The sequence below is a fragment of the Sparus aurata genome, chromosome 4 (assembly GCF_900880675.1).
Source record: "Sparus aurata chromosome 4, fSpaAur1.1, whole genome shotgun sequence".
Classification (NCBI taxonomy): Eukaryota; Metazoa; Chordata; class Actinopteri; order Spariformes; family Sparidae; genus Sparus; species Sparus aurata.
This window is the reverse complement of record NC_044190.1, coordinates 25783856-25803683: the sequence shown is the minus strand read 5'-3', so window position 1 is coordinate 25803683 and position 19828 is coordinate 25783856. Positions and strand designations below refer to the sequence as shown.

The 19828-nt window shown below is 38.5% G+C and overlaps 1 protein-coding gene across 10 annotated transcripts in view; it reads left to right on the top strand.

The window, feature by feature from the left end:
* The first annotated feature begins 3296 nt into the window (after nucleotides 1–3296).
* The window catches only part of zfhx3b (zinc finger homeobox 3b), a 349963-nt gene continuing 333431 nt past the window's right edge, over nucleotides 3297–19828 (top strand). For 4 of the 10 annotated variants that reach the window (XM_030413355.1, XM_030413365.1, XM_030413371.1 and 1 more), the window contains exons 1-3: nucleotides 3297–3434; nucleotides 6428–6517; nucleotides 16229–16278. The gene's annotated coding sequence lies outside the window, so the exon portion shown is untranslated. The remainder of the gene's footprint in view (nucleotides 3435–6427; nucleotides 6518–16228; nucleotides 16279–19828) is intronic. The other 6 variants (XM_030413363.1, XM_030413358.1, XM_030413356.1 and 3 more) reach the window with 3 other exon arrangements.

Below are 19828 nucleotides of genomic sequence, written 5' to 3'. Positions count from 1 at the left end.
TAAGTGATATTGTACAACACCATGCCTCATAGTAGGGGGTGACATTTGCTTCAGTGTGGCGCTGTCTCCATAGTTTTGATAGAGAGTATTTTACTTTCATGATAGGAGAGACGACACTCTGCTGCTCACCTGTGCCCAAAAGTAGCATGCCATCGTATCTGTGGCGTTATTGATCAGCACTGGAGTCCTACTACATGTTTAAGAATGAAGCTAATCTGTACTTCTTTGATGCAGATAACTCAAGTATGCAACACTGTCTGGCTGTCTGTTCAATCACCAGTGAGACTTCAGAGACGCCATCGTGGCTGCGCAAAACTATTTGCTCTGCATCGTCGTATTCTAAATATGTACAATGTCACTGATAAATCACCACAGTGCATCCATCACTCATTTACCTAAAACCGGATTAATTTCTTAATTATCATTGTGGTAAAGAAAATAAACTATGAAGAATTATGGTTTGGGGAGTATATAAAAATGTTACAGTTACTTTTACAAAAAGAATGTAAGCGATGTTGACGTTTTGTGTAACGATCGGCACAAAAATTAGCATTGAACTTGGTATCATTTTAGTATCCAAATGATCCTAAATCCAAGACACACTGTATGTGTTGCATTGCATTGTGGTTCAGATCTCTGTCACATGAGTTAGTGTGTGTACATGGGGACAGTTTTGAAAAAGTGAAAGACAGGAATAAAGGTGAACGTGGTCATACCATTTTTATATTTTTTTCATTACAGATTATAACAAATTATATGTCAGACCACATATGAGCTTTTCCCAGTACTGATATCCATCATACTTTGGTGTAATGGGATTTCCTGGGTGAGTAGCACTCCTTCCTTGAATGTCACGCCAGGCCGCAGGTCAGACCTCCCCTGGCAGTGGCTCGCACGCTCAAGCTTTGTTTAGGTGATTGATGGATCGTCAAAACCTCAAAGTCGGAAGAGGAATGCAGAGTGGGCTGTGAGATCCCATCACAGAGAGGGTTAAAAATGACTAATGAATATTTACTGTCTAGCTTGTGAATCTACAAACCTTGCCTTAAAATAAAACATGTACACTGTGATGCAATAACTAAACAATTCAGTGTTAACTGAATATAACATAAATCAGTCACAAATGAAAGAAATGTTAGCTTTAATTCTCTCCCTTTATATTAGTCGATTAATACCTGTAGATGAGGAAATCAATCACACATAGAGGAACGTCATTCAGGACAACTGGCACGACAGGATTTATCTTCGTCCACTAGGGGGAGAGAAAGTACACCATATCTGACCGAACCTGCCTCTGTTCTAATCTGGGCTGGAACCAAAGATGACTACAGCACTGCATTATCAAGGAAGTTTAAAAACAGTTTTAGAAATAAAATGTACTTGCTATTTATGTGTGTGTTCCTTTTTTGTTTTTAAATAAATGTAAGCATTTTTTAGGCATTATTGATTGATAAGTTATTTTATTAATTCAACGTAGTGATCATAAGTTTGGGTAAAATCTCTCCAGAAACCCCTCTTTCATATGCTTGACTCATTGATGTGGACCTCTTACTTGTCTTTTTTGTGTTCTTCTTTCTTTTTTTTTATATACATATGTTAGACAAAAAGGATGTCTCCTTCCGTGCAATCCCAACTTCAATGCATGCAAAATGGAAAGATAGTCATACAGTCTGCCCGTTAATCTCTAGGCCCGACCAACTCCAAATATGACCCTCGTTCACATAAACAATTCATGTTTTTATAGAATCCACAATAGAAATAAAAGACAGTAGTGCTGTGTACCAGATCGTTGAATAAATGAAAATAAGTATTCTGGAGATATTTGGTCTTTAGATAACAGCATTTTCTAGGAACATTTCTCCAAACCAAACAGGGTTTGACACGTTTGTCTCAGCGAATTTGATTAATAACCCGAATACCAATACAATGATAAACCCTCAGAGATCAATATGATGTAAAGAACAGTACGCAAAAAAAAACCACACAAAAAAAACAAAACACTGCAAATGGAGTTTCATTCAAAAAACGGGGGGAGTAAAACAAAGCAGCAAAAATTGGTCATAAAAGCATGGTAAGCGCATGATTTAGTGGGGCGATAAAGAGAGGAAAGGTGGCCATTCATCATGGAGGCTAGCTCACCAGGAGAGGGCCTGTCACAGACACCACCAGGTCTGGGAGGCATTTCAAGAGCAAAAGAGAGAGAGGAGACAGAGAGCCTCCAGTTGCCCCTACAACCTGTTTGTTCCAATGTCTTTTCCAGATGGACACATACAGACCACAGATGAGTGACGAGTGCTTTGTCTTTGCCGCTCTGCAACTCCATTGTCGCAGCAGTGTTGAGGGATGGATGTTGTTAACTGCAAAGTAGAGGAGCAGATTTAACGAGGGCTTAGAGATGCAGAACCAGATGATGGGAAACAGAGACAGGAAAAAAAAGCTTTATTGTGTTAACTTCAGATTATACTGTTACAATACTGGAAACGCTGAAGCTCATCATTTAATTGCAAATGTCTTAAAAGGACCACAATTTGGCTTGCACTTAAGAGTAGCCTATTATTGGGTATTACAGCCTACGTAAGCCTGCTAATAAGAAAATCAACAGCAAAACTGTCACCATATATACAGATTTGCTTATCTCTGAATGTCATACATATTTCTCCCTTTTCAGGTGCATAGGAAGCGTCTTTGACATTTGAACATTATCATACATTTAACATGCATTGATAGTAACAAAGTCAAGGTCACTCTGGGGTTGTACAGCAATGATTTTCTAGCTTCCCAGAATCTGTTGTTCAGTCAAACAATAGAACATTTCACCTGATTATTTACATGATTATGTACATGATTTTCCCTTTTCCCCTTGTAGATGTACAATGACAATGTTAAAATTTTACTGGCTGTCATGTTGGGCTATATTGGAAACAGACTTGATGTCCTTAATGAGTTCAAAATCATCAGCTGGAGAGCAAGGACTTTGAGAAATCCTTAAAAGTGTCTTTCAAACAACGGTAAGTGTTGTCAAATAGGCTGTGGGGAGATTCAAAGTCAACATTAACAGTTACTTTAAGTACAAATAAATGTTTAAGGTTTACTTTGTCTCAATTATAATGTTGTTGCATTAATGCAAATAATCAGATGTAAAAAAATAAAAAAATAAAAAAAGAAGAAAATGTGTTTAACCGTATTATTACGTTATAAAATGAGACTGCAGGCCACAAAACGGTGCTACAGCTGCTGGTAGCTAAATCTAACTAACTAGTGTGGGACACCACAGGCAGAGCTGGACACCTGCCCATCACTGACAGCCACAACATTACCAGGCAACAGCCATGAAGGAAGCTCGAGCAGATATTTAGCAAGCAAACAGTTACCTAGCTAAGTTTAGGTCCAACAGGTATCTTTGAAGAGTTAGAAAACACGTCTACAGCCAGCTGGTAAGTTAACAGTACTCCTATTCATTACTTGTGATGAAAATACGACAGTAATTGGATTAAACTGTAACGCTAACTGTTAATGTTAGCCACCATTTTGTGTCTGTTGTATAGCTAGCCTAATTTCACTTTTGCTACTTCTTGTTCTACATGACATTGGCTTATTTTGGCTAATATTGCCGTTTTGCTTTTTCGTCCTCTCCTGGACAGACATTGTTTTTTGAAGCTCTCATTACTCAAACAACACATTTTTAAAACAAAAACTCAGGAAAACTGGAATAGCAGTACAATAAAATGTTAGTACTGTACCTTCAGTCAGCTCTTCTCAGCCGAAGAGGTCTGCAGAAAGCATACATGTTGTCTGTAATTCAGGGGGGTTAAAACAGTTTAACTACTCCATTATTCTTGCTTATCCTCACAAAATATGAATATTTACTGTATATGTAGTCATTGGAATGCCATCAACATATTATAACTTTTAACTATCAACAAAATGCAATCATGTTGCATTTACCTTTGTTTGGACAGGGACAGTGCACAAAAGAGCATGAACCTCATACTAAACAAAGGGAGGTGTAATGTAGTCCATGGACAAGTGGGCTGAATGATGAAATAAATCCCAGTTTAAAACAAGTTGATCTAGATGTATAGATTTTTTTTGACTTGTGTGTAAATACGCTCTTTCTGGTCAAATGTTCTGATTAACATGAGGCCTGTCTTTGTTACTGGTAGTAGCGTTGGGTATCATGACAACATAAACTGTGATAAAAATAATATCTACTGTCATAAACTATATTTCTTGGTTGGGCACAGTGACTCCCTAAAGTCCTGTCATCAGGTGCAGTTGCCAGGCAACCAGCAGAATGTCCAGGAAGTCACTGCAGCCAATCAAAAAAACAGCCTGGCAGATAACATGAAAAAGAGCTTGACTTTAATAAACATATATGTGTATATATATATATATATATATATATATATATATATATATATATATAGGCCTATGTATAAAGTTTATTAAAGTCAGGCTAGCTATCTCTGCTTCAGATTGACTGTATAGTTATGAGAGTGTGAACATAAGAAAGGAGATAATCATTTCCCCCCAAACATCCAAACCCCGAACTCCCCACTGGAATAACTATGCATGGTTGTTTGTCCATCCCTGTCTAAATCGGTTCATAGTCTGGTAATAGGCCTGTTTATTATATTTCTTCCACTCTTTGATCGTGATGAAACAAGTTGTTGACATCAAAGCAGTGATTGGGACTAGTGGCTCCAAGAGTCAGGGCTGTTATGGTGATTATTGCCTTACATGAAACCCTTTATTTAAGATCTCAAGATCATAGTGTCACCATGACCTCGAGACTGAGTGTGTGTTGATGAAGTAAGTTGAGACGTGGGTTGAACAGACTGCTGCTAACAGAAGTTAAATATAGGTGAAGTGGAGAACTCAAACTGCCTGTTTCCTTGTCAGAACTAATAAAGCAAATCTTTGCTTGGCCTTTCCAAGATGCTTTCATATGCCACCCATCTGTTTTAGGGACTTCTTTTTTTACTTATGTAAACAGGAAACCTAACATCGACAAATGTGTTGGGGCTTTGTGTGTCAGAATTTGAAGCTGTATCTTTGCAATTTTTTCCGTCTCTAAGGTGTCAGTGGAGAAAATGAGGTTTGCTTGCTGAACTGTAGATGAATCTGTATCATTTTCTTCATGCAAGTAATTTTTTCTTTTTTTTTTTCTTTTTGCGGTCTGAGTGTGTCCGCAGCTGCAAATAAAAGAAAAACATAGTGGACTGTGAAGAATGATTTAAAAAGAAACTCCTTTTTTCCAAGGTTCTCTGCGAACCAGCATTTTAATTAAAACCACTTGTTCCCAGACCTGTACTTAATGTTTCCCATTAGTCATGTTTGAGGGATTACAGACAGCACCAATGAAAGTCAAAGATTAAATGGAAAATGCAGATGTGTGAACAATGCAGTTTGTTTTATAGCTATCACAACTTTTTAGTTATTTTGAAAAATTAACTAGCATTGACAAGGTTCTCTAAGTCCACCTAAAGATAAAGATGACATTCTTTGGAAAATAAATCTGGAAGGGGTTTCTCGGTTGCGGGTCAGCAGGGGAGCACTTCAAGGAAGTTGGAATCCATTCACGCTTCATATGATGTTGTACTAAAGTGTGTTATAATGGATGCTTTTCTTATGTGACCATTTATTATGAAGCATTCTCAATTGAAGTTAAATTAAACTTTATATAATGTACCATGGTCACACTGTCAGAAGGGTGCAAAGCAGCACCCTGATCTCATCATCTAGTTAGTTAATAACTTTCATGATGATGCAAACACGCTAATAATTAATCAGATATGATATGATGTAGATTGTCTGCATTGTGACTTGTGATGTTACTGACCCTTGATTCAGGATTAGGGCTCCTGTCATTCAAGCCTCTAAACTTCTTCCTCAGATGTCTCAGGACAGAAAAAGTGCAGTATGAATAGCCTCTGCCGTTACCCATTTCCTTGTATCATATTCACATGTACTGGATCTAGCAGAGGCCTAGTCTCTTTGAAAAGCAAACCTTAATGTATGTAACTCGGGTATATGTATTTTGATATGTGCTTCTTATTTGATCATTTCAAGATGTTTCTTTTTTAAAATCTACCACCTACTATGGTGTATCAGCAGTGTGATTCAGCATTTAAATTGCAGTGAAGCACATTATTCAACTAAAGCAAGAAGATAAAAAAAATTTCTTGCTTGTGTCTTGATGATAGACTGTGGAAGAAGATGAGGGATGGAAGAGCAGTTCATTTTTATACCGCATCCAGCTTTAGAGGAAGGGGAGGCAATGATCAGTAATGAGTTTGGCCATTGGCCCAGGATGATTATTAAGAATTGCTACTGATAACAACACACAGTGTATGAATTATATCATGGCATTGGCATTTGTAATCACATCGTTGCTTTCCCCTCTCTCTTTCCGTTGGTGAATTAGCACCCTGTTAGCTCTCCAGCAGATTCAGGGGGGGGAAGAAAATGGAGAGAAAAAAGAAGAGAAATAACCGTTCAAGGGTTTCCAAACCAGGTATGAAAGTAATTTTTTTTTTATTTTTGCTTTTCAAGAGTTTGGCATATTTTTGGGGCATTACTGTAGGAGCGGGCCATTTAATGTTATTTGCAGAAAGCACACATTGTTCACATCAAGCTTACAAAAGCTGAAGGCACAGCCATGTGATCATGACCTCGCAGCCAAAGGGCCAAGTTGCATGAGGCAAATGGGATTCAGCATTTGTGAGAGCTCCACACAATTAATAATAGAACCAGGTTACGAAAATAAAAAAAGGACCTGTCCTGAAGCTTTATGTTCAGCAGCCTAAGGCACAAGCACAATGCTGAACTGGGGAGGCATGATATGATGCAACTACTTAGTCTATCAAAACACTTGCTCAGTAAGAGGTGAGAGAGAGAGTAGACCTTAGTAGGTTGTGTGTAGCAAAAATGTAACTCAGATCCCTGTTGGGCTCCTTCAAGCTGTTTTACACACGATTGTGAATGTGGAAAACTGCCTGCGTCATCACATTGTCTTGAATCACATTATCTTCAGTACTCACTCGTGTGTGTGTTTTCTTCCTGCAGGATTAAAACACTCAAACAATAGTGTTTTAATGCTGAAATCAATACAGATAATCAAGTATTTGTTGTCTGGGGATCAACGTGCTTATTTTATTCAAATGTCTCAAACTCAAAAAACAAAGAAGTTGCACCATGCAGAAATAAAGCAACATAAATATCACAGATAGCTGTTAAATATTGTAATTCTGACACTGCATCAGCTTAAATGATGCCGTGTTATATACAATATCGGTCTGAATGCAAAGGCAGAAAGCTAGAGGCCCGCATTGTCCTGACGACAGAAGTGTTACCAGTGACTCTCACGGCTGAGTCAGGCAAAAATATGGTGTGCTTTTACTCTGCTTGGCCAAATGTGAAATAAATAAAAAGAAAGGAAAATGGCTGCTCTCTTGGCTGTACCCTTGGTCCCTTGCTCTTTGTTAAAACCATATCTCTGCTGCTCCATTGCCCCCAGCTACATTAAATCCCATTAAATTCACCTTCATTAAAGCAGTCCTCTCTGCTCCTCGCAGCAGCCCTGGTGCGGGCCTCTCAAGGACAGAGCAGTAATGAGGGTGGACTGGATTTAACCTTGAAGAGTACAGGTTTTCATTTCCAAATCAATAACTTATGGTTCAAAACTGCCACTAGATCCAGGCTATAATTTTCAAGCATTAATTATGTGGATTATGTTTCTCCAGCAGTGAAAAGGTATTTAACTTTAAGCTGCAGTGTAGATATTGCATTTATCATTTAATTTAGTTCTTTTTTTTTACAATAGGAATTGGCAGCTTGCACATTTTCTGTATAAGCAACTTTGTGTGCCTCTGTGCTTTTTTGGTGCACAGATGGGATAACTTAGGGAGATTGTATTTCAAAGAGTCTGTGTGAATATAAGTAATTATGCTGTTGGTGCAATTTTCTGCTGTGAAACCAAGTAGTGGGCAGTACGCTGGAATTTCTCCTTCTCCTCAATCCAGTATTGCGATACAGTGTCATCATTCACTCTAAAGAGGTTGAAATATAAGAAATGTCCTCCACAGCTGTGTAAGGCAGCCACCTGCTGACAGAAGAAGTGGGAAAATATGAATTATGAATGAAAAAATTAACACGTGGGTGATAGCAGACAGCAGGGACAAGAGGAAAAGAGGAAAAAAACCTGACCTACAGTGAAGGAGTGAAATTGTTTCAACTCCTGTAATTCTCTGCATTTTAATGGGACATTCTCCGTACTGGGGTTTGCTGTCATTGTCATATGATTGTATGGAAAGCATGAACTTGTCCTGCGGTGATAATTTCTGCCCGACATGTTCATAATATGAAATATTGGATCTTTTGGTAAGATGGGGAGGGCTGAGGCAGTGGTGATCACTGGAGCTTAATTTTTTAATCAACTTCTCTCTTAAATGAAGCTTTATTAAATTACAAAGCTCACACAGTGGGAGTAGGACACAGGCGAAGATGGCCCAGTGTAAAAAAAGAGCTTTGTGGGATAATTAAATAAAATTAATAAAGAAAAACCTCCGCTAGCATAGACTAGGGGAGAATGGGATGGAGAAGAAAGCCAGTAGCCATTTTCATGCTCTGGTTTTCTTTCATTCTTTCTCATTAGGGTCTCAGGAAATTTACCATGTGAAATTATGAAAAGAAGAAAGGGATACAATGTCTACAGGATATTGATGGATAGTAAATGGAGACACAATTACATTCAGGGTTTTTTCACACTCATTTTCACGCACAGTGTACAGAGAAATTAATTATGCTTATTGTTGCTTCTCAGCCAGAGAAAGGAGGTTTAATCACATTTGGTTTAGCATTGGCAGACTTTGTGAAGCCGATACTTCTTAGAAAGAAAAATAGAGTTTGGCAATTTGTTAAAGTTTTTTAAACCACCGTCATCCCGACAACCAGCGATTGCTGATATATTTGTGCAGGAGTGTGTGCGGTGCCAACAGACTCAGTCAATTGCTGATAAGCCAATGTATTCTTTCAATAACCCAACCCTAAATCAAAAATTGTTAACCTTCATAGCTTGACAAAGGTGATCTGTCAGTAAAGATTTTGTAGAATTTTTAACTTGAAGTATTTTACAGAATAATTGTATGGTATTGAAAATGAGAACATATTTGTGCTTTTACTCTTCAAGCACTTTTAAGCGTATTTGTATTTGATACATTCTGTTCTACTGGCTTTTCTGCTCAATGTTAATTGTCATATTCATTCTAAACAATGATACATGATATTAGGGTTTCCTAGACATATTCTAGCTGAAATAACTTTATTGTCCAGTAATACTCAAACATTTGGTTATTTTAACAAAGAGACAGGTACATGGATGAATTACTGTGGTAACATTCAAAAACTACAACTTTCTTTTAGGATTAAGGTGAACTGTTAGGCTTCATTCGTACCAACTTGAGCCCTGCCAGAATGGAGCCAGATAGTTTATGCTGCACAGGTGCCGATGCAGGGAGTGTGACAAAAAACCTGGAGATGGTTAAACTTGTGCTGTGTTGGTCAATCGAATACATGCAAGCGTACATCCTCCTAGATATTATTTCTTCTTTTTTAACTTGCAGTCGTTGTGAGGAATAACAAAATAATTGCCACCATGATAACTCTCCAGAACTGTAAGATCCAGTCTCTCTTAATTATGAGCCAAAGTTTGCAAAATATTGTTGCCTGAGAAACCTTCAAACTCCAGCTTGTCGCCCTGGATCATATTTCATTGTCTCACCAGTGTCTTATACAACACGCTCTCTCCAACTCAGCCCCCTATATGCTGTTTAAACACAGGCCTGTTTTCAGTCTGAATTTCTCTAAGTCCTTAAAATGATGGGCTGTCTGTCGAGAGCATTTGACTTGAATGACAGGTGACCAGGGTAAAAGGCTTCAGGAAACGTGGACTCCAAAAAAAAAGACTCCACAATATTTTTTCTGGCAGAAAGTTAGACGTCAATGTGTAATAGACCTTGGTTGAGCAAAAATAACTTGGATTAAACTAAAAAAACCCAATGCTGCCAATGCTGCCAATGCTGCGTATACATATACTGTACAATACAATACAATAAATAAATTAGTACAGTAGCATTTTAAAATGACAGTCTGCTCTTGGTTAATGTGCATATTCTGCACAAAATGCACACTTTATTGAACAGTTGATTCTTCTTTTCTAACTTTGGTATCCATCAGTTTTGTATTGGCATTGTACCACAAAGAACTCAGTTTCAAATTTTTTTCCTCACTTTGGCTCCACTCGGTGTAGCACACTCTGCACTGGCTCAAGCCATTGCCATCAAATTATATTGGTGTGCTGGTATTTGTCTTGAAGGAGGTTTCTGTGAAAATAAATACCTTGTGGATTTTTGAAGGGATCTCTTGAGAAGAGATGCTAGTAGGTTGTTTTTGGCTTCACTCAGACTCCGACTGTGAAAGTTTTCAGTCCAACAGAAATCCTCATTGTCACACGTCCAAGCTAGAATTCAGTTTAATTTATATGGTGTCAAACATTGACTGGTGCTAAAATTGTTGCATTTTTGCCTTCACAGACTTCTTAGTTTTAAGTAATTTCCATATTCAAGTACTTGCATAGGATATCAGAAAATGTGAATATTAGAGCTCCTCTCTCACCCAGTAATGATGCCCTCTGATTGTTTGAAAAAATCCTAGGGGCCACATGTAGTCTTTAGTGGCACAATATGAGTTATTCCTCTTTGTGTTGACAGCTTTTGTCTTGTGCTTCCAGAGGAGGATTCACTATATCCTACCCTGTGAAGCATCTCCCTTACTGAACTGTTTTGTGTTTTATCCTCTATGTAACATGTCTTTGGCTTACTTGCCTTGTTATACTATGTCCTTTAACATTTCATGAAAGGTGTCCTTGACATTTTGTGGATTGGATAGGTCCCCTATTGTGCTGTGGGCCATTACTATAATATGCTATCATTTAAAAGTCTGGGTTCATGCTCATTATTTTTAATTCTCAGAGATACAACTGATGAAGAGTTTGAGGTGAAAGTGCATCTACACTTGTTTCAGAGAATTCTCTGTCCTGAAAGTGGTTTATATTGTGGTAACCCCTGAAAGTACTGAGCTACATCTGCTGTGTAACTGCATTGGCAGATTAGTTGAAAAGTTTGTGCTTGAGATTAGCCTTCCCCAACAGAGATATGTCTCTTGCATGATCAAGAACACATCAGATGGTTAAACAAACATATTCTTGCTGAATACTTATAGACATATTTTCAAATGAAATCAGTTGTATTTATATATCCAAAATTCACAATCACATTGCCTCAGTTGGCTTTACAAACTTTACAGAGAACGACATCCTTTGTCCTTATTTTTTTGATTATGGCCAATGCATGCCATATTCTTTGCCATCTGAGTTATTAATGTTGAGTAGTTTTGATAAGACACCTCAAACCTGCTCATTATTATAATATAGCTCAGTTGTTTTTGAATATTATTGGAAATTCTGTTTTGGTGCATGGACGTCTTATTTCATCTGATGGGATTCATTGATATCTTTTATGGCCAGAGACAATAGAGCTTGTTCCGAGACTCACTTATGTCATCTCAATAATGAATTAACAAGAAAAATAGGATTACGTACCCTACTGTCACATTACTTAATTATTATTGTCATTTATAAAGAACATGCATTAAAAGCTTGTGCTGAAACTGTATACTGCTTCGTCCTGCAAAACAACACTCATTCTTGTGAAATACCAGACTTTTAGTGAGACCTAGTTTGTGATGGTTTAATAAGTGTTGTTTGGTTTTTAAAAATATTCAAGGATCATCAAAGAGTGGGCCTTAGCTGGCTGGTAGTGTCGCTAAACATTATGCTGGGGGGCGCTTTTTTTTGCATATGGCTAACACCTGCTGATACCTGCCCTATTAAAGTTCTTTAATAAATATTTGTTTTGCTCAATTGTTTCTATGATCAGTATGTAAACTGCTAGCTATGCTGACCACTTTATATTTTTATATTCGTCATTAAAAAAATGCATAGGACACCAGAACAGATGATGACAGGTAGCACAATGCAGTAGTTTGCCAGTGGGAGGTTTGTTTCAACAGAATACATTATGTGAATCCCACGATGTTTTATTAGGCCTAGAATATAACCGTATGTAAATGGCTGTTGTGGCTAATACCCTAACACAGCGGCTCTAACTTTATATGCGTGGGGTTTGACTATAGTTCTGTGTTTGAACTTATTATCCCTCCATAGTCTAACATCATCTTTGTGAGGTGGGCTGAAACTCACCTGAAGTAATTGTCCAAATGCTTGGAGTGACTGCTATTTTTGTCAGATCAAGTTTGTGTTCCTGTCTTCTGCACAATGCATGCCTGGCTAGACTCGAGACCTTTGGACCCTGTGAATAGAATACATGGGTAAGAACACTAAAAGAATGTTCTTCTGCAAGAACGCACCTAAAACTGATTTAAATTGAAAAACTGATTGTAGTATCTGTACGTTTTTAGAGCTTTTCCTTCAGTATAAAGTTGTCATGTTGTCCACAAAATGTCAAAACTGGAATGTGACCAAGAAATCCTATACTGCCAGGCTTTTAAAGAAAATCAAAAAAACTGTTGATGCGCACAGTGTACCCACTTCTCTTAGCCTTCCAAAGCATGATATCCAATGTCAGTCACAAAATCTTTGGCTTGACTTCAAAGCTGAAAATAGAGTAAAATAATCTTTCAGCACCTAATATTGTGCTCATACTCACCACAGAGCGTGTAGTTGGGCTAATTCAGTTAGCCCAAACCTCTTCCAGCCAAGGCTCTGAAGTTTTACACCGGTGCCCAGTATGTTGTAAAATTGCAAACACTTTTATGTCTGTCTGTCTGTCAAACTTTATAATGCTCTGATTTCTACCCCACTGGCAGTGTCTTTTAATTAGATTATACTGGAGAAATAACCAGAGTTCAGAATGCCAATTTGTGTCCCAGACGGTGTAAAATTTGCTGTTACACTGCTGCCAAACAGAGCAGGTGAGTGCAGACAAGGTCCTCAGGCAAAGAGCAGCTGACTGCTCCTTAAGAGTTTCTCTCTCTCTCTCTCTCTCTCTCTCTCTCTCTCTCTCTCTCCCTCTTTTTCACCTCTCTCTTCCCTCTTTGCAGTCAGATATTAAATACATGAGAGGATAAACAGGCCATTTAATAGTCAGACAATCAAAGTAAAATACCAGAGTTTTCATACAGATGATGTCTTCAGGGGAGGACTTTCTGTACTGTAGAGAAAGGCGATGTTGACATTGTCTTGGCAATGAAGACATGTCTCGTGTATGTGCTGCATATTGTATCTGACACAGTGTTAGTTCATTCAGTCATTATAGTGATTTACGAGAGGTCAGCCAAGTATCTGCAGCTTGGTGTAAAAAACAAATGATTGGAACATTTATTTTGCCATTTGTGGATGTATGATAGTTGTGATAATTGTCAAAAAATAAAATGAAAATACTATGTTTCATCTTGTGAATGCTTGTAAGAATCTGGCTTTTTTTATTCAGCAAGTTTGAAATGTATAATTTACATTGAAAAGACTAACCCCATGTTTGAATGATATAGCCAATGAAAGCAGCAAAGTGAACAGCTGCAGGTAATTAGAGCTGGCCCAGGAATGGCCAGGGATTCAAAGTAAACATGGATGGTTTCCACAATCAACAACATTTACAAACGCAGAAGAAGGAAGCTACTGAATTTGTGAAGAATGTGCAGTGGGAATGGAAAGCATAGAAGCATGAAACCAGCAGATGTTGAAAATTAAATACATGCGGCATGTGGCTAACAGGACTGTGGGCTTATTCTTCTGATGGTGGACCCTGGAGTTCTTGAGGGCTAGAGGACAGCTGTTCCGGGTTAATACTTACAGGTTTAGATCCAGCCAGCCATAGCTAAGATTTAAAAAAGATTCCTTCAGGGGAAACTGACTTGAGTTTTGTTGCATATCTATTGCCTGCTACTGTTGTTTGCAACAGTATCAGCATACATATCAAGTCTGATTCCTCAAAATTGGTCACACAGCACAACTGGCTGTTGAATTGATTGACTTTCAAAGGTCGGATGTAACCAAACTCTTACAGACTCAAGGCCCAAAAGAGCTCAGATTCTGTCTGGCACAGACCTGAAACTTTTCAGTCTACGAGTGCCAACTGGTTCTACTTTCTTGCTGAAAAGAGTTGAATTATAGATGACTTGACACTTGTGGCTTCTTTGTGTGCCCTCAGCTGGTTACCAGTTGGCAGTCACTCACAATAGCAGCATTAGGGAGATCTTTTTATGTCCTGCAAGGCAAATAAACAAAAAACAACTTATGTAATTGTCTTTGAGTGGTCAGTGTTGAGAAAATACATTATGAAATGTTGTTCTGTAAGATGCAACATGGTAATAGTATTTCATGATACAACCATGGCCTTTTTTTATGGCTCGCAACATTAGATAGTCTTCAATTTGAGATATGAAAGAACTTTGTATTGAATTTTGTTTTTGGCTGTTAAGTTTTGTGGTTAAATCAAGCCATAATTTGCCATTGTAAGAGAAATTACTACCTCAAATGTCTTAAATTATACACATTCTGTCGTATTTGTGTTAATGGCATTTGTAGTACAGCAGTGGCATCAGTATGAAATCAAATGGCTGGGAATGGAATGCATTGTGTTGAGTCTGTCTCTGTGTGGCATACCTTGACTAAATATTAGTGCACTGGCTGGGCGGCCTATGTGGTTCTTCCTTCACCAGCTTCCATTGAAACAGCCCTACTCTGTTTATTCGAAATAGCTCCCTCAAAGTTTACTGTCCGGCCCACTGCCTCTCTTGGCTCTTTGGCTGTTGCAACAAAAACATGTCAGTAATGTTTAAAGAAGTGGTGTCATAAATTATTTGCACTAATCTGTGGGTATTTGCTCTGACTCATGAAGCAGTGGGTGATTCCAGGCTGGAGAGTATAGGTTTTGTTTTTCAAAGCCAGGCACAACTTCACAGGAATGAAGTTTAACATTTGCTTTTTGTTTAGCCCCACCGTCTATAGAAAGAAAAATGTCTTTTCACTGCAAAAGAAAGCACTTCACTTGAAAAAAAATTGCCCAGCAAATCATATGGTGCCCATTCATTCACTGTTAATATTTCAAAATGTCTTTAAAGTGAATAGTTTATTCTTTACAGCAATGCTTTAGTTTTTCTGCCTTAGTACTGTAGGACATGTTCTGAGAATCCATCAAAGAAAATAGTCTGTAAGTGTCAGCAGGGTCTAGTGCTTTATATTTGCAGGGTAAGAAATGTGAGAAACCATTCACTGCTTGAAACCATTTAGTAACAGAAGGATGATTTGTTTGTTCTGTGGTGCATTCATTTTTTTAATTTAAGATAAAATGTGTAAGAGTTTACTCACGTTTAGTCAAGGTAACAGGAAGTTTACGAGCAAAACCAAACTTAACATTATTAAAACTTTAGAACAAACCTCGTCTGTGAATGTATGTGCAACACAGTATTTATCCACCCCAAACAGCTGTATTACTTCACATTAGCCATAACTTCTGTACGTAAGCTAATGTTACGTAAGCTAACTTACCTATTCAGTACTCATCAGAGTGTTCTCTTACCCCTCTCCTCTCTGTAACTTTACATTCAGAAAAAGAGTAGCTCCATTCGAGAGTTTGACTTTACAGGGCATAAACACCCGACAATGGAGGTCACCTCCACCGGTTGCAGTGCCATGTTGAATGCGGAAACTCGAAATGGATTTAAACAAAAAAAAAGAAAAATGTTTTGATGATTACCCCTGTTGTGTGTTGTAAAGTCCAGTATTTATAAACATTTAGCGTTGGATCACAGGGCTGATATATGAAAATGAAACAATGTATGATTTGTAAAAGTGATTACCTACATCTACTTTAAGGGCTTCTGTCCTTTCATATTAGTCTAAATATCTACTCATGCATGTTGGACTCATGGCAGTGTGTGGCTTTCACTCTCACCCTTCACACCTCTGCCTCTCGTCTGACCAGGTGTGTCTGTTCAGTCACCCCACTCACGACTGCAGGTTGGGTAGTATATTATTACTTAATCGCTGCCGTCGGCTCTCATCAGGGTTTAAGATGAATGGTGCCTGCTGTTTCCCTGCTCTCATTATTTTTCTCTTTTTTGACTGTGTTTTGCGCTCTCACCTTGTCAGATTTGCTCCACATGCAGTGGCCTCATGGTGGTGGTGAAGCTCCTTCACTGGTGAGTACTTTACTGTTGAGCCAGCAAACAAGGTCTTTAATTCTCTGAAGATGCCATCAGCACACTACAGTACAGATGAATAAAGGAAGAAAATTCTGTACTGTCTCATTTTGTAAATTTTATTTTGCAAAGACAGGGATAGATGTGTCAGATAAGATGGTGCATATTCAACCTAACTGCTCCCCTGTGGATTCAGTGATAGGGAGATATACATTATGTATCTCATGTTAAATCACTTGTAAATGCGGCAGGGTTAGGGAAATGGTCAAATCTCCATTTAAAGGAGTGAGTTTTTTTTGCGGCCAGGGGGATGTTGGACAAAGTTGAAGCCCTCCTTCTCCCTGGAGGTGGGCTAGGATCATTAGTTTTAGTTTTTTGAAGTGTTTGGCCTTTTGATGTTCCTATGTTCTCTTCAGGCAGCCTGGCCTGAAGGATATTTAATATCACTCCTACAAATTTCCAGTTAGGAATAATTTGAACTGAGCATCTGTCAAAGAAACAGCCATTTAAATACATTGGTCATGGTTAAAGAGGCATAAAATGAGGCCAGATTAGACAGAGCACCTTTCTCTGAAGGCTGGCGCTGGTCGAGTTGGGGGCCAACCTGGGGCACAGCGACCCAGCGAAACAGCTCCTGCTTCCAATTCATTAAATATAACTATCTAACACCACTTGGATTCAAACTCTCCCCTGGCTGCCCTCCTTATGAGCAGCAATGCCTCCTTCTCCTGCCACTGTGGCATTGTGGGGATTGTCTTAGTTATTTTATTTATGAATGTTCAGGGAAGGTGGGACTAGATTGTATTTCTCTCTGTCTGTGATGCTCTGAGTAACAGGGGACTGCTGTATCCCCGATGTCTTCACTTCAAACATTCCCCTTCGGTTTCCACTAGAGTGTGCAGGAGGACCTTTATCAGCGTATGCAATCTTAGATTATTTCTTATCACCAAAAGAATCATGAAAGAGCATGCATTACACTCAATGAAAGAAGATGTCTGTGCCCAAAGCAACTGGCTGGGCCTCTCTCAAAAATGTTCGGCTTTTCGCCACTCATTTGACTTAAACAAAGTCACCACCGCTCTCTGAACAGGATATGAGACGGGTCTGAAAATGATCATACTAATTTTTTTTTTTGACAAGGTGTGTGTAGAGTAACTATTCTAAAGCATCTGTAAATTGTGCATATATGATTGCAATTGTAATTTCTTTCTCATACTATTTACAATTTTGCTCCAAGTGAAGATGCTTTTTATGCTATATACATGAATACAGTATTGTAAAAAACACAATCATTAATACAAACAATACAGCGATACAAATCTTTGGAAAGAAGTTTTTCAAATTGGTGAAAAACTTTGTGAAGCACTCTTTCATAGCCCCTGCCCAACTTTTTTCCCATCACTCTTTGGGTGGAGTGTCTACAAATAAAGAGCGGTTGCGTGAGCAGAACACTTCAGCCACTGTCTTTGGGGGGAATAAACAATGCATTAGTTCCACATTGACTTGGAACAGGAACAGATGAAGGAAGTGGAGAAGGTTAGAGGAAGTAGACAGCAGGACAGTATAAGTGGGCAGAGACATTTCAGAGCCTGAGTGTGCTAAAGCAGCTGTCTTTCCCTTTTTTCTGTCCACCAAAGATTTTTTTTCCCTTTTACCATGTGATGTGAAAAGCCTAGATATTTTGTAATGCAGGACAAGCATTTCAACTCTTGTGATCAATAAAACAAAAAAAAACCTCTGAAAAAAATGAACTCTGTCTGTGATCTGGCCAATATCTTCACTACCAAAATCATCCATTTATTTTCCTAAAAACTGGTAAGTAGTAGTAGTATGGCCCGACTTGGACCTTAATGTATACAGCAGCATTACACTGAAGTTTACAAAATTTCTTTCCCAAAACTTGGAAACTTTTACATCATTAACACAAATACATTTTTCTACTGGGTTTGGTATCATTTGTAAGTGATGTTGGTTGCTTCGCAAGGAAAGGATAGACTGATTACTGTCCCGCCTGATTATCAGTGCCGATATTCAGCATTTTTTTTTATTGTGGCATCAGATCGACAAATATTTCTGTGTGTCCTTGTAGAGGACAGACTACATATTCTGTCGTTAATTTTGAGGATTTGTTAGGTACGCGAACATTGCACAACTCCAGATTCAGTTCAGGATTCTTGAGTCTTTTCTCTCCTCCTTGACATGGTTGCCCTTATTCTATCACACAGTAGCACCAATGCAATTAACCCTAAGAATCTTCATTAAAAAAATTAGGTAAGCCTTAAGTGTTAATTGTCTAAAAATAGTTTTCTCCATGGTAAATAGATCACCTAAGGTCTGAACTAATCACTAGTGAACAGTGCGTGGAAATTCTAATCTAGTACCAAGATGTTTTTACTCTCCTGATACTAGAGATTTGGTGCCAGTGCTATTTAGTTTCAATCTGTGTGGATCTTACACAATTTTTGAAAAAACTGTATTCAATGTGAATCACTCAGTCTGGCTGATATGTAATTGTTTTAAAGATTATTTTTTGGGACTTTGGTCTTTATTGCATAGTACAGCAAAAGAAAAACAGGAAAGAGCTGGAGAGAGAGCGGATCACATGCAGCAGAGGGGCCCAGGCTGGAACCAAACCCTGGCTTCTGCAGTAAAGACTCAGCCTTGGTACATGGGCTTGCCCTCTAGGTGAGCTGTGAGCACCCAAGGATAACCATTTTGTACACTGTTCTGAAGGAAAGAGATAGATAATGTGGTTGTTTAAAAACCTTTTATGTACAGGTTTAGTAGTATGTATTTTTTTTGTTGTATTTAATGTTAAATAAAGTTTGGCATTTGGCTGGAGCAATTCTTAGTCAATTGTGCAGAACGAAGGCATTGTCAGTGTATTTGATGTGAAAGGACCATGCTGCCACTGCACACTCTCAAGTTCGATTGAGTGTTAAATAACTTGATAACAGGGACTAGTTAATCAGTGCAAAGTTGTAACTTTATCCTCTCTACCTTGGCTTGTCCTGATGGTGGGAGGAGACGGTGTTGGAGGTGAATGTGCTGTAAGTGTGGAACTGCTGTGGAATGGGCTGTCAGGCTTCATTAGCCCAAGCCATCTCTATCTCAGGAGAAATGTGGCCAGTGGTTTAAAACCAATTTCCATTACCTTTCTTCATTTTATTAACTTCCGTACCATTACCAGGGAGCTTCCCTTTGACAGTTGTTCCTCTCCACTGTCTTGTACTTCTAAGAGATCCCTGCAGGAGCAAGGCTGTGAAACCTCACTTATCCTGGACTCTGTGTTCCCTTTAATCGCCAAGAACTCGCCTCAGCCCCCTCCAGCCTCCTGCCAAAAGTGTGTGGTGTGTGTCAGTCTCAGATTTCAGATGTAAGGGGTCTTTGTGACATCAAGTGTCCAGGCAAATCTGTAGTTTACCCCCTGTGTATCTCTGATTAGCTATACAGAGACATTCCAATGTAACATGAGTAAGGTCCTCTTAAAGGTTCAAAACAGGCCTCTTACCCTAGTTTGAATTGTCGCTAGCTGCTAACTTTTAAGTTG